The 16242-nt window shown below is 43.6% G+C and overlaps 1 pseudogene; it reads right to left on the bottom strand.

Moving 5' to 3' along the window:
* LOC127770771 (wall-associated receptor kinase 5-like) lies at positions 1–15643 on the bottom strand (annotated as a pseudogene).
* Positions 15644–16242: the final 599 nt, after the last annotated feature.

The raw sequence follows: 16242 nt of genomic DNA, 5'->3' as shown, positions 1-16242 counted from the left end.
TTAGCGTGGCAGTCCAATAGATGAAATGAACTCTTGCTCCAAGCTATAGCATTTGTGGCTATTTCCAGACTCAGGATTAGCACTGACACCCAAGTTATTAGCCAATGACTCACAACTAACTTCAGACCTTGTATGTAGTAATGACTGCATCTCTTCATCATTTTCTGCTGCAGCATGGGATGACGTCAACCTTTTTGTTCGCAAGAACTGCAAAGTCATTTCAACTTGCTTCATCGTAGGCCTATCTTCACTTCGGAGCATCAAGCACATTTCCGCAAGAGAACTGACACTTTTTATCTCTTCCTCGGTAGCTTCCTCACAAACTTGAGCTGCAACTATCTCTTTGATTGGCCTTGCCTTCAGCTCCCAGAGGAAATAGTTGGACAAGTTCTGCCCTGATCCTGTCACCGTTGTGAAAATAGGTTCTCTTCTAAGTAGTAGTTCCACAAGTACCACACCAAAACTTTATACATCACTCTTCTCGTTCAGCTGCCCGGTATGGTAATACTCCGGATCTAGGTAACCAAATGTGCCTTGAACATTCGTGACAATGTGAGTTTGGTCAATTGGAACCAATCTTGAAGCACCAAAGTCTGCTACTTTAGCAGTGTAGTTCGCATCTAGAAGTATATTGGAGGATTTGACATCACGGTGAAAGACCGATACTGAAGCTGCGGAATGGAGGTAACAGAGCTCCTGCAGCTTCCACCGCAATTCTGAGACAATCATCCCATGACAAAGAAAAATGACTGCTTGAATCAGAATGTAGGATACCAAATAATGAGCCGTTGGGAATGAAGTCATAGACCAATAGAGGGACCTCGGTTTCAAGACAACATCCAAATAGTTTTACTATATTTCGATGATTTATTTGGGAGAGAATAGCTACCTCATTAATAAATTGGCTGATCTCACCTTCCTTAATGTCCTTAGACCTTTTTATTGCAACCACGCGTTGATCTGATAAAATGCCTTTGTACACCATACCATGCCCTCCATGACCAAGGATACGTGTGGGGTCAAAGTTATTAGTTGCCTTTTCGAGCTCATCTAAAGAGAAAATCTTTGTTTTGTCACTTGCATTTTCATCTGAAGATATCAGTTGTTCTAGGAGAAGGCTTTGATTCTTTCTAAAATGTTTCCTTCGTAGTTGCTTTTGTATGTCATTTTTCCATCTACGAATCTACGAATGAAAACCATTGTACTTAAGCTGACAAGTAGGATGCCAAAGCCGCAGCTAAACCCAATTACAATACCTGCAGTTAGTATGCTCATTAGTCAAGTTACCCTGTTCTGCTCTTTTCATATCTATTTTGAAATCAATAGTGTATAAGACTCACCTAATATAAGATTTTGTCTTTTTGTTAAGGTGCACTGCATTTTTGTTGTATCATATTGTGTTCTATGAGGGCAGGCCACGCAATGGTAACTTCCTACAGTATTATGGCATACCCCTTTACATTTCCCCGGCGTCATGCATTCATCAATATCTGCAATATCTTGGCAAGATCAGAGAGGTTTTTGAAAAAAATATTGATAACTTTCTCGATGTCATGTCATCTGTCCTAGTGCCTAGTCAGCAACAAACTTTGTTGATACAATATGAAATGCACGCGGGAATAGAGAATGCACGTGTACTTTCACTGAATTAAATTCCTGTACTATTGGAAAAGCCAATAAATTCTTGTCTGAGAAAGAGAAATTATAACCTTGACAGCCATCTTGGACATATGGATTTCCTTGAAATCCAGGTGTACATTCGCACCGATAGCCAATGTAACCATCTCTTGAGTCCACAGGCAAGCATGTGCTGCTGTTGCTAACACAAGCGTACCCAGATTTGTTTTGCCATGCCTCTTGGCAAGTAAGATTGGCAACGGCCCATTGCACTGAGGCCGATTCCCCGGAGCCAATATATAGTTGAGGCTCCTTCGACACATGCATCTGATACATATCCTGCTTGAAATATGAGGTGTCTTCAATGCCCACAAGCCCTTCATTGACTTTTATATACTTCACATGGTAATTATCGTTCAGTTGGAGGCTGGATGACGACATGTCCGTGCAGTTCAGCTGAAATAGTTTCCTTGCGGAACAGCCTTCTTCTAGGCCAAATGGATATGGGATATCGATGCTCCCACACTTTCTGGTGCAGTTCTTCTTTTGTTGGAATGGATGATATCCTGTTTTCAATAATGAAATTTTATAATATTCGACATTCCAAAAGAGCTCTTTCTAAAAATATATCACCATGCATATGCTAGATTGCATATACACATATAAACTTTCTTGTGTTTAGTCTGTCCCTATGTCTTGTTTCGATGGACCAAAGTTTTGGAACATCCAAAAATGTCTTTTGGGGTTTAATTATTTGATTTTAGTTGTTTAGTTGATGTCTCAGAAACTCATATATGAAACTAATCATAATTCTCCCTAGTGATATGATCACCACTGCATATCTCTCTTGAACATCATCTGGTCTGTAAATTGCCCGGACAGCATATTGGGTTTATTTTTTTTCTGATAGAAACTATATTGTGTATGTTCTCTGGTTCTATTAATTTCCCAATTACCAAGTTGCTGTTGGTAGGATCACTTCTGAACTACACTCAATAGTCTAGCTGAAACTGAAACTGAAAATGAGCTGAAAAGCTTACTAACTCAAGAGGGGTACATGTCCTTTTATAGGACTTTAAGTCGGTGCTACAGTATGCTACAGTAACCGACATACTATTCATCTTGCTGTTTACAGCTAAAGTCTAAATTTACTACTACTACCAGCTGTTAAGCAGCTGTACATTCTTACTAGCTAAGGAACCTACAGTAGCAAGGATTATGCTAACAATTCTCCCCCTAATCCTTGCACATCAGATTTTGATTGATTTGGACCATTCCAATCTTAGCTCGCAATTCTTGGAATTTCACCCGTCCTAATGCCTTCGTTAGAATGTCAGCAAGCTGGTCCATGGTGGTGATGAAGCTGGCGTTGATGCTTCCTTCCTCCAAGCAGTCTCTGATGAAGTGATATTGCAAATCAATATGCTTGTTGCGCTCATGGAAGACAGGGTTCTTTGCCAGCGCCAAGGCAGACTTGCTGTCCACCTTTAGCTCGATCGCTTTAGGTTGCTTCCCAAGGAGTTCACCAAGCAATCGAGCCAACCAAATTCCTTGTGTGGCAGCATTGGTGGCTGCAACATATTCTGCTTCACAGGAAGATAAAGCCACCACTCTCTGCTTGATGGATTGCCAACTCACCAAGCTTGAATCAAGGAAAAACAACATGCCACTTGTGCTTCTCCTTGTATCAATGTCGCCAGCGAGGTCGCTGTCGCTGTAACCAATCAACCGCTGCTCCTCTTTCTCCCTTTTGTAATGAAGTCCGTACTCCATCGTGCCAGCGACATAGCGTAGAATGCGCTTCACGGCCACCATGTGCTCCTCAGTTGGCCGCTCCATGAAGCGACTCACGAACCCAACAGCAAATGCTAGGTCTGGCCGTGTGTGCACAAGATAGCGAAGGCTACCAACCAGCCGTCGATATTCTGTTGCATCAACGGGAGGTGCCGTGCTATCACGGCTCAGCTTGAGCCTTTCTTCCATTGGAGTGGCGCAAGGATTGCAGTCCTTGAGGCCAGCCGACTCCACAATGCGCTGAGCATAGCGCCCCTGGTTCAGGGAGATTCCATCATCTCCTTGCTTCACCTCAATTCCAAGGTAGAAAGAGAGCAAGCCAAGATCACTCATCTAAAACTTTGCCTTCATTTCTTCCTTGAATTGTTCAATTGCTCTTGTCGATGGCCCGGTGATCACAAGGTCATCTACATAGACCCCGACGAGTAGAGCAGAGCCACCATTGTTTCGTCGGTACATGGCGTGCTCATGCTTGCTTTGGTCAAAACCGAGCTCCTTCAGAGTATGATCAAGCTTCACATTCCAGGCTCTTGGCGCCTGCCGCAGGCCATAAAGAGCCTTGCGCAGGCGGAGGACCTTGTCTTCTTCTCCGGCGATGACAAAACCAGGGGGCTGCTTCACATACACCTCCTCTGCCAAATCTCCATTGAGAAAGGCAGACTTCACGTCCATGTGATGGACGTGCCACACTTTTTGGGCGGCGACCGCAAGCAGGAGACGAATTGACTCCATGCGCGCGACGGGCGCAAACACCTCGTCAAAATCAATCCCAGGTTGCTGGACAAATCCCCTGGCGACGAGACGAGCTTTGTGCTTGACCACCTTTTCGGCCTCGTTCTTCTTCAATTTATAGACCCATGAGTCCAATTGGGCGATGGCCATGTGGGAGATCAACAAGCTCCCAAGTCCCATTGCGATTCACCGCGTCCATCTCTTCACGCATGGCTGCTCGCCATGCATCATCACCCTCCGCCTCTGCAAACGAGCATGGCTCACCAGGTCCAGCGAGGAGCAAAGACGCCTCCTCGAGTTCCCGTTGTGCAATCCCTGGTGCCGGGGCATTCTCCCTGATCAAGTTGTCGACTGTGCGGTAGCGGACAGGGGTGTTGGAGTGCACTGCGTCGATCCTCTCCTCGTCGTGTGAGGGAGGTGACACGAACTCTGTTGGGGCAACGCTAGGACTTGGTGCTGGTGTGGCAGGGGTTGCTGGTGAAGTCTCTTGTAGTGGCGTTGGGGATGCTGATGGGGTCACCACGCCTCCCCCCACACTAGGCATAGGATGCCCAGTGGTCTTCTCAACATGGTACTCGATGGCGAAATCGCTGCTCGGTCGAGCACCTGTGCCGCTTGCTGCTGTCTAGTCCCACCCGCGGCTCTCGTCAAAGATGACATCACGGGCGAGACGTACACGCCGTGTCCTTGGATCCAGGACACGATATGCCTTCACCCCTTCTTCATAGCCAATGAAGACGCCGGGTGTGCTGCGGTCGTCGAGCTTGCGCACATCGTTTAGCTCCTTCACGAACGCCAGGCACCCGAAGGTACGTAGGAAGCTGACCATCGGCTTCTTGCCGTGCCAAGCTTCATACGGCGTCTTGCCAGTGAGGCTTTTGGTTGGTGCATGATTGAGGAGGAAGACAGCCATGCTGACAACCTCCCCCCAAAACTCCGCAGGCATTCTCCTCTGTTTGAGAAGGGCGCGCGCCATGGACACCACTGTCTGATTTCGCCGCTCGACCACGCCATTTTGTTGTGGGGCGTAGGGCGCGGAGAAATGACGTTGGATACCCTCATCAGTGCAGTAGGCGGTGAACTCAAGTGACGTGAACTCGCCGCCGTTGTCCGTGCGAAATACACACAGCTTGCGCCCACAGTGAGTCTCGGCTGCCATCTGAATTTTCTTGATGGCGTCAGGTGCATTGCTCTTGGCTGCTAGGAGCGCCACCCACATGTATCGTGTGGCATCGTCGACCAGCAGCAAGAAGTAACGCCGGCCACCTGGCGTTGCCGGCGTGATAGGGCCACAGATGTCGCCATGGACGAGATCTAGCGGCTCCTGAGCGCGGTACTTGGCTGCCTTTGGAAAGGCAGCGCGCCGATGCTTGGTGATGACACACGTGTCGCAAAGCTGCTCGACATGCTCCAGTCGAGGCAGGCCACGCACGAGCTCTTGTCGGCCCATCTTCTCTAGCGAGCCGAAGTGGATGTGCCCGAAGCGCTCGTGCCAGCGCCAGGCAACATCATCGTGTCACGTAGCCAAGCAAATCGGCCTAGCAACCTCGAGGCGGAGAACGTATAGACGGTTTCGTCCCCGCTTGATCTTGGCAAGGAGACGGCGGCGGCAGTCCCAAATACACATGATGCCGTCCTCGACCAGCACACGCGTCCCGCTTTCATCAAGCTAACCGATGCTGATGATTGAGCTCTTGAGGCGCGGAATGTAGTAGACGCCACTGAGAACCTTGTGCTCGCCATTCTTGCCGGTGAAGATGACGTTACCGGCACCCTTGATGTCTACGATGGAGCTATCTCCAAATTTGACGGTGCCGGTGACGCTTCGATCGAGCTCAGCAAAGACGTCACCACGGCCCGTCATGTGGTTGGTGGCTCCTGTGTCAAGGTACCACGCCTCCTCCTTGTCCTCAGCGTCCGTGGCTCCCAGGCTCACCTGCACTCGCGGTTCAACGAGGGAGACAGGAGATGGTGCGATGATGAGGCCATCATTGAGCTCGCAAGCATGGGCCATCAACAAAGTGGCATCGTCATCTTCAAGCTCGCATGCCCGCGAAAGCAGCAGGACGTCGTCATCGTCATCACCTTGGGCTAGGTGAGCGGCTTCTTTCTTGGGCTGGCGACAGTCCTTGGCCCAATGGCCAAGACGGCCACAATTGTGGCATCTGTTTGGTGCCGTGTCCCGATTGGTGTTCCCTTTCTCGCCTCCTACGCCGCCACCAAAACCTCTTTTCTTGCGATGGGAACGAGGTCGCTGACGAGCTCCATCTTGCGACTGCTTGGAGGATCCCTCCCCTTTTTGTCGCTCCTTCTGCCGTGCGAGCCACTGCTCCTCCGTGAGGAGCTGGCCTCCGGCTGGAGTAGTCGTCGACGTTGGAGCTGGTCGCCGTTCCTCCGCCACCTTGAGACGCCCAGTGACGTCCTCGATGGTGAGTGTCGAGAGATCCAACAGGGTCTCAATCGACACAGCGATTTGGGAAAATCGCTTTGGGACGACGCGCAAGAACTTCTCGATGACGTTCTGCTCCTCGATTCGTTCTCCTAATGTCCCAAGCGGAGACACTAGGCTTGTGAGCCGTAGAGCGAAGTCGTCGATCGATTCACCATCATGGAACGAGATGGATTCATACTCCCGGCGCAGCTGTTGCGCCTTCGCCTTCCTCACGCGGTCCACGCCGACGCGCATCACTTTGATGGCATCCCAGGCGTCCTTCGCGGAGTCCTTGGTGGCGAGCAGGGGACAGCGCGTAGGATGGCCTCCATTGCCATCCTGTCCTCTTGCTCATCGCATTCACCATGCTCCACCGCGTCCCAAAGGCCACGGGCTTGCAACATCACCTTCATCAGCAGCGACCACTCGGTGAAGTTGGTTCGCGTGAGGGTGGGGAAAGCAGCAGCGCCGCCAACCTCCCTGACAGTCCGCTGCACAACAACCTCTCGAACAGCAGCGCCTCGACCTCGTCCTCGCCGTGGTGTTGGCGATAACGAGTGACGGCGGCCTCGGTGTTGTGGCGACCTGGAAGCATTGGCTCCAGCAGCTGGTACTCCCTCCATCTCTCTCTCACACTTCTTTAACCTGAGCTCTGATACCAATTGTTGGTAGGATCACTTCTGAACTACACTCAATAGTCTAGCTGAAATTGAAACTGAAAATGAGCTGAAAAGCTTACTAACTCAAGAGGGGTACATGTCCTTTTATAGGACTTTAAGTCGGTGCTACAGTACGCTACAGTAACCGACATACTATTCATCTTGCTGTTTACAGCTAAAGTAAAGTCTAAATTTACTACTACTACCAGCTGTTAAGCAGCTGTACATTCTTACTAGCTAAGGAACCTACAGTAGCAAGGATTATGCTAACAGTTGCTAGTACTTATATCTTGGGTGTTACATAGGGCTGAGACTTTAGCTAGCTACAATGTGTCACGTAAGATAAAATGCCTAAAATATTAGGCCCTTAATTCTCTATGTCATTCTAGCTGTTATGGAAGTATCGAAATATACAGTGTAGTAATTAAATTGATTAACTCCTGGTAGAATATCTCATAAAAGCAAAGAGCTGATAATCACAATGCTACCAAATGGAAAAATATGTATGGGAAAACAATTAGAAATCTACCTAGAAAACAAAAATTAACTTGTTGTGAAGTAAAACTAAATTGCTAGAACTACTTACAAAATGTGATTGGCTGAGTACAATATTTAGCTTTAGGGAATAGTACATGTTGCCCCCTGATTTTTCTCAGATTATGTGTTATTTTCTATATGCTTTCAATTTTGGATAGTTTTTATGGTTACATACTTGAGTTTGATCACAATCTTTTACTACATTCCAGAAGAATCTCCTAGTCCCCTCCTTTTATAATGTCATTTTAATTTAATTCTGATAAAGGAAAATCGGATCGAGAATCGTTCTGTAGTTTCTGCAGTAAATTAAATTACCTGTGTCACGGAAGCAGCCATCAAGTATGTATGGATTGCCTTGGTACCCACCATCACATGAGCAAATGTAACCAACGGCCGGTATGAAGAGGTCATCGATGCATGTGCTGTTCCTGCTAACACAGGCATTGTGGGTCCTGTTATCCATGGCGCTGGCACAAGTCAGCTGATCCAGGATTCTCCATAAAATGATTGCTCGGACAGTTGTTATATTGATTGTGTTCCACAGGGAACTTCGGTTAGAGTGTGTATCAGGTTCGTAATCACCCTTGCCATGGCGGACAAACATAAGCTGGAGGCTGTTAGCAGCAATTTCAACACTTATAGAGCAACATCCTGTGCCGTTGCAGGTCTGCCTGGCAACGGCCTCTGTGATTCCTTCCTTCGGACAAGTAACGGAGCAAAGCTTCGCAGGCATATCTCCCTCATGATCATGCAATACCCTATACGTATCGAAGTTGCAGCCGGTGATGTTCATTAAGGCATAGTCAAGGGCGAAAGATTTCCCAGGTGTGTCCCATGACATATTGTACATACTTACATTAGATTCCATAGAGATGGTATGGGAAAAAGCAACGTTGATAAACACTGGAGACAAAGAAATCAATGGAGAGGAAGTTACAAACAAAAAATTAATGGGTACTGGTATAGGCATAATGATCACAGGGGAGGACAATCCGTATTGCTCCTAATATTCAATTGTTGTTCATTTTTGTTTTCAGAAGAGCAGTCAGACAATTTCAATATAAATAACAAAGCCAGCATTTAATAACACCTTCAATAACTGGAGGTAAATTTCACTAATAAATATTCTCACACAAAGGACCTTTTGTTAAACAATGTTTATTCCTATATAAGTCAGGGGTTATCTGTTATCACAACTATTAAAATCTAAACTCATTTTTTTTGACTTGGCATCCCAGTAGCTTATTATCTCTTATCCAAATTTAATATTGGACCCTGATTGAATTAATTGTATATCTTACCAGAATCAGGGGATTCGACGATCTCAGTGGTGCTATTCCCGAAAAACAACCTCGGTGGTCGCGTGGTGTCGTCGCATATGAGCTCGAAGTCGGGCTGCCTGAAGCAATGTGATGATCCAGTGCCGAAGGGATAGTCGAAGGTCAGATTGCCGCAGCTTCTTTTGCAACCAGCAAGCGTGGCAGCTGATGGAAGGGTCATGTTTCCATGGTAAGCTTGCACGATAGTGGCCACAGCAAAGGCAAGTAGGAGCAGAGGAAGTGCTGCATCAGAGATCCTCATCTCCAAACTTCACAAGTTCTTCAATCTTCAGTCCTCTTTGGCTCCGGTGGCCAAGACGATGTCGATGAGTGACTTTATACCTGTTGTGCTGCTTAGTGGAAGACTGAATTTATTCCATTGTGAGGTGTATAATGACAACCTTATTAATGTACTACTAGTATAAAGGTTAGGGTAGGTAGTAAGGTTGGTCCCATGCAGTCATATGAAAAACCAAGTTAAGATAGCCACAATGGTTAGCAATCATGAGTTCCTCTACACCATTTCTGCACGTTTTTTTTCCGGGCAGATGTTCATATCTGATTGCGCTCATTTGCTTAGCCACCACCCACAACGTTGATGGCTCACCTGTGAAACAAAAAAAGCCATGAACCGCGTGTCATGACACGGTTTACCTAAAAGCAACTAAATTGATGATAGATATAAAAAATTCATACAACATTAGATCATGAGGTTCTGAAATTATAGCTGATGGCTAATCAACTCACAGAGGACTATAACAAGAATTTAACTTTAATAACATAAGGCCAGAACAAAGGAGATGGCGAGATGCAACACCAAAGTAAAATAACCTATAACCCGTTAAGGTGATTGCGAGTTCATGAATGATAGCTGGACTTAGACGTAATGCGTGCATACCAAACTCAACATGGATGGATGCATATATGCTTGTTTGGTTCGTATAATAAGGTTTCCTGTCACATTTCCTTCTCCAAGCATGCCAAAAGCTGGGATGACAAAAAAAACTTAGCAAGACTCTATATAGCAAAGTGAAACTTCCATTTTTTACCACAAATATAATCGCAACCACTTACATACACATTTGCACACTCACCCATATAAAAATACACGCACACTCTATCCCTATAAACATCTCCGAAAGACTAGGCCACGTATCTTGAAATTGAAGAAGACAACACTATCACAAAAGAATAATTAGCCAACACCCGAGCTGAGTCTAGGATTTGAACCTAGATAGGCAAGTTTCATCGCAAGTAACCTAACTAGTTGAGTTATGCTCACTTCACATAAAAGAGAAATATTGTCATGCTGGCTACAAGCTTTGATCTTGGTGGAATATTTCTAATTTTAAAAATCTTGCTGACATGTCTTGAAACACAATTTTTGTGTAGCGACCAGCGAGTATGCATTTGCCAATAGAAAGTGAATGATGTGTATATATCACACGTTCATGTTCAGCAAAATGCATGAGCGTAGTTCAATTGGTTAATTATGTTTTTTTATGGGGAACCTACCAACTCAGGTTCAAACTTGACAAGGATGCATATATTTACGGCTAATTATTTTTCTAGTGATAGGTGATATATTCGTCGACAGCGAGGTGTGTCGCAACTTTATTAATCTTAAAATATGTCGTCCCAATTTTTCGGATGTTCTCATATGGAGAGGGTGTGCATGCGTGGGTGCGTTATATTAGTGAGTGTACGTGTGCGTGTGTGCATGAGCACTTGCATTTGTATAGTGTGTGTATGAGCGCTTGCGTTTGTAGTGTGCATGTGAAATAAGCGTCCATATTCACATAAGTGTATCACTTTACTTGAGATAAAACAATCCCCAATTATGTAGTAATTCGGCTTTTACAACCTGCAGGTCCAGTGGATGGAATTGTTGCTTCCGTATTATTCAAAGATAACTTCAATCAGTGCCATATTTTAGAAAAATCAAGAAACAAGGTGATTCCTTATGTTTTGCTGCGAAAATTACTAAACAATTTTTAATATATATTTTTTAACAATCGAGTTAGAAGTAAAAAAGAAAGATAATAATAAAACATCATATTTATCAGTATATATCATGAAACAAACAAATGATACACACATTTTAATATGGAACATATTGATAATATGTTAAATATTATGAAAAGTTATGATTGAATATGCTTGCACGTTGATTTCTAAAACTAAATACATTTTTGATGATGCTACATACTTGTATAAGGTTAAATATATAATTAATGCTAGTGGGTGATGATGTGATATGGTTGCATATTAAACTCTAAAGATCTAACTTTATAAAAAGAATAGATTGCTTACAAGAGCATAAAGTACAAATCAGGACAACGTATTTCAAAGAATTCGTGCTATATATCCAATCATGTATTGGCACTCCAGGAAAGAGGGAAAACGAGGTCACAAATAAACACCGAATCATTGACGGACCGAGAAAGTAGACGATTGTGGGAATCCCAGTTCTTCCAAAGAATGGTTAAGATTACATATGACCAACACACGATTGAATAGTGTGAATTCGTCCAAACAGCCACACGTATATTTTATAATCTGAACAGAACCATTAATTTCGAACTTTCGTTATCTGAAAAATAATACGCGTACCCGAGACCGGCATCTCCTTAACAAAAGTACCATTATGTGTTTGATTTGTTTGTGTGCATTTATAGGGGTGCTACTAACTCGCACGCATGCGCCAGAAGATCAAGTCGCACGCGAGGGAATCAGTTTCCACTTGTTTTCCCTGCTTTCTGTTATGCGTTACCAATAAAAAAAATCCTCTCATTGCCTCACAATAGGCACCGATCGTGACATTTTTTATACTTAAAAATTTAAATTTTGTATACGACTTAAAAGTTTTGAATTTTGGAGTTGAAAGTTTTAAAATTTGGAATTAAAATTTTTGAATTTTTTAGTTGAAAGTTTTGAAATTGGATTTGAAAGTTAAAAAAAATTGAAATGAAATTTTTGAATTTTTAAGCTGAAAGTTTTGAATTTCGGGTTAAATGTTTATAAATTTAAGTTGAAAGTTTAAAAATAGGTAAAAAATTTTAAGTATGAGTTGAAAGTTTTAAATTTGAGTTAAAAGTTTTAAATTTTAAGATGGAAGTTTTCAAATATGAGTTAAAAGTTTAAAAATTTGAGTTCAAAGTAATAACACAAAATATAAAATAACTTAAAAACCCAAAACGTGCAAAAGAAAAGGAAAAGAAAAAAAGATGTGGCCTAACTTAAAAAAATAAAGCAAACAAAAAGGAAGAAAAAATACGTAAAAAAATGTTTTATTCCCATATACCTGTTCCCTCCCGTAAAACTCTTGCGTGCACGCGACTTGCTTAACTCGCGTGTACGCGTGAGTTAGCTTTTCCGTATTTATAGGGGTGGGTATCCTGTGTTGCTAGCCTTCAAGATATGATAAGCAGCCTTTCGAAGGTGCTAATGCATATTGTCTTTTATAGGTAAAAAAAATATGTTCATATGGGTGAATGCTCTCGTGTAATGTGGGTGACTTTGTTTGTAGTGCGTTTTTAAAAGAAAATAATGGTTATACGAACTGTAAGCGTGGCCCTACTGGCTTTCGTTTTTCATTTTCTCTTAATAAAGAATGCATCTCTCCAGCCGTCAGTTGGAAATTAATAAACTTGCATCGAACGAAAATGTGTGATGGCCATTTCCACCTTAACTATCTGCCACCTTCTCACCTTTGGTCCAACGTATATCATTAGAAGTTTAGAACCTGCGATTTGTTTAGTCAATACATATTTCTATTCCAAGGCAAAGAACTGATCTCACCGATAGTCAATATGAACAAGGGCGCACTTCAGACATGCAAATCAAACTCGTGAATAATGTCTTGTCTTTACCTACTTAAAAATACGGATTGGCTATGTCTTTTTATTAAAATGATCCATTACGAAGTTATTAATATAGGAAACAAAAGTTTATAAGACTATGGCCTAAAAGGCTATAATCATGAAGAAAGAAAAACAACACGCCACGTTGCATGTCTACGACACATGGCCTACTGCTGAGAGACAGATAGGAGCCCAACATCCCACTGCACTCAAATCCATCCATGCTTTTGGGTAGGAGTGAGAGTGAGGGTGAGAAAGAAGGATGGATCTGCTTTCCCCACGCAGACCAGTCAACATGGCCATTTTAGTGGACACAAGCACTACCGCAAGAGGACAAACCGTCCGGAGTAGAGATCAGTAGGAAAGGACCTTCAAACAACGTCTTCAATGAGGTTGTGATGCCAAATGTGCCGCCATCGTCAGTCCTAGGAAACCAGGACAAAGTTTCCATATAAAAAATTTCCCTGTGAAGGAAGAAGATTCCATGACACTGCCTCCAAGGAGGTTGCGGCCCCAAAAGCACCATACTTGACGGCCCTAAAGCAGGTTGGGCTTTCTCCTGGAGAACCTCTTGCCCTTCCATGCCACATCCCGATCGCTCCCAACAGCCACCACCATTTAAAACCCCTTCAACACATAATCACCGCACCAATACCCCACCTTTAGGGGGACACCATGCAGAAGGTCCCATCCACAGGAAGAGGCAAGTGCATTCTACGGCAGTGCCGTAGCTCGTCGTTGTGGAGGAGAACTATCACCATTAGCACCACTTCAGTGAGCACTGCAACCTCTCCCCCCATCAGCATAGACCACCACATCGCCACCAACATTGTCATCTCGTTGCCAACACCGCCGTTAGTCAGTTAGGAGAAGAGGTGGGGGTTGAGGGAGGATTGCCACATTCGGTCAGTGTTATAGATAAGGCATACCTAATAATTCTATGTTAGGATTGGTGGAGCCCACTATATACCAAGTCTTATACGGAGTCAAGTCTTATATACAAAAGGTGTTCCGGATAAGAAAAGAGAAACAAAGTCCTACTGGGCACGATAAAGATTACTCAGATTGTTTCCATACTTGGTTCCCTGGTTCTACTTAGACAAAGGGATACCAGAGGGTATAAATGCAAGACCCCTTGTTAACAGTGAAATTTGGTAAGCCCCTAAGAATTATCACATCGCCAATAGTCAGATTCCTGCTATATTCGGTTAAGGAAATTAATCTATTAAAGGAAGCTTATCCAGAAGTGACCGATTTCAAAGAGAATGGGGCATGGCAAGTTATCTATTAATTAGGATATTTTGTTAGTTTCCTTATAGATATTTTTGGTAAGAGTTTGCCTACGGGACTTGTTCATATTTTAAAGAGTAACTTGTAATAGAGATAGAGTCATGTCCAACAAGGACATGTTATGTACTTCGGGTATAAATATGGCCCGACACCTTGTAAACAAGGGATGACGATCAATACAATTCGGCGTATCGCCACCTTTTACCTTTTCTACTTTATTTTATCATCCGGCGTGATTTGCCACCTGACGCAGGGTTGCATCGCTTTTTGATCTCCGGCGAAGGGGTAAGTCCAATGTTCCGCCGCTCCAGGCTGTTGTATCTTCTATGTCGGCGTCGTTCAAGGCTGCATTAGTACATTTGACATCTTGGATTGCTCTGGTTTGGTTGATATATTTGCCTGGCTATTTATCATATGTCTTAGTATCTCAATTTAGCTTTATCGGTTGCCTCTCGCTTTAGGGTTTCTACCGGTATCGGCTAAATTGTTTTACTAGATTAGATTAGCTAAGCCATACCACCCTAAAAATCAGTCAATGGCTTGATTATCTAGATATTGTGTTTCTTTTCATACTTAGTGCTGCATCAGTTAAGTTTGATCTACTAAGTCGTGCTTAGAACCATAATCCCTAGCCTACTAGTTGACTGCCAATAAGGGTTTCATCGGGGTTTCAGCCGATGAGGTATCTAGACATTGCATCGGCTTACAAGGATTGCATATAAGTTGGATTTAGCCGATGATAACAGAGATTTCACCGTTTAATCTAATCTTGTGGATTTTATGACATCGGACCTCCAGCCGATGTATTCTTTAACCTTCATATCAATGCTTGTTCTATCATATCATTGCTAGCCGATTGGTTTCTATTGGATTATATTGTTGCTTTTTTGCATTATCATCAGTCAATTGCCTTTATATTGTTATTTACATCAAGCGTCAGAACCTACATCAGAATTATAGCCGATAGCTCAAAACCCTATCGCTATTGGCTGGAATTGGCATCGGCTGGATTTAATCTATTGGCTTGTCAGCCGATCGGCTCATTGATCTATTATTTATATATCTTGTCAGTTGCAAGATTAAATTGACTAGCACGCTCACACCTCACCAAGATTTGGTCCTGCACTGGAGCTAAGCAGATCTCTTAGGGCAGTGTGTGTTTTTCGCGTCAACACCCCTCCAGGAGGAGAGGTGACACGTCAACACAGGAGCCAAAAACAAGCCAATACAAGACAACTTCAATCTTGCCGAGTTCATATTCAAGGAAGCAGAGACTAGAGTAGGTCATCCAAAATATTCTACTTGTGTGATACTGATATATAAAGGCAATATCGGCTTCGGCCAGTATGAGTAGGGCTATTACCTGTCAGTTAAGTTGTCCGAACCTGTATAACAATCCATGTCTCCCATCTCTTTTATCTCAATCTCGCTATACCTCGGCACCAACGATTTCCATATTCTACGAATGCCATAGGCGGATATAACTGTCGACAGTGGTATGCCAAGTAGGGAAACTTGGTGCTTCAAGGCTTCGACAAGTCGAGTTGAAGAGGCGGATTTTCCAATGACAAATTCTTTGACGACTTTGGTTCTGAGAGATATGACCAGAAAGAGTATGTTCTTTCTCTAAATCGGAATCATCACCATCAACAATTTGATTTATAAGGATCAACCAAGCTTCAAGACATCACCGTCGCAGAGAATACCCGCCGGCTCACTATTGTCGGTCACAAGGCCTAGGCCCAGGCTGACCTACTAGTAGTATTATACTATGAGTAGAATTAATGAGCGATGCTCTGATGCTCTCTACTAGTAGTATTATACTAATACTGCTAGTAGAATTAAGGGTAAATTAGTAATTTATTAATAGTGATAATAGGTAACTTTGTTATTTACGTTTTTCTAGATCGATCTGTGGTCATTCATTCCGTTGACATGCTCATATTCCATCGAGAAAGCCAAAAAAAGAAAAAAATAGTCACTACTAAATGACGACAATA

This window comes from Oryza glaberrima, chromosome 4 (genome assembly GCF_000147395.1).
Source record: "Oryza glaberrima chromosome 4, OglaRS2, whole genome shotgun sequence".
Lineage (NCBI taxonomy): Eukaryota > Viridiplantae > Streptophyta > Magnoliopsida > Poales > Poaceae > Oryza > Oryza glaberrima.
Note: the sequence above shows the minus strand (reverse complement) of the source record. Positions and strands in the feature narration are given on the sequence as shown.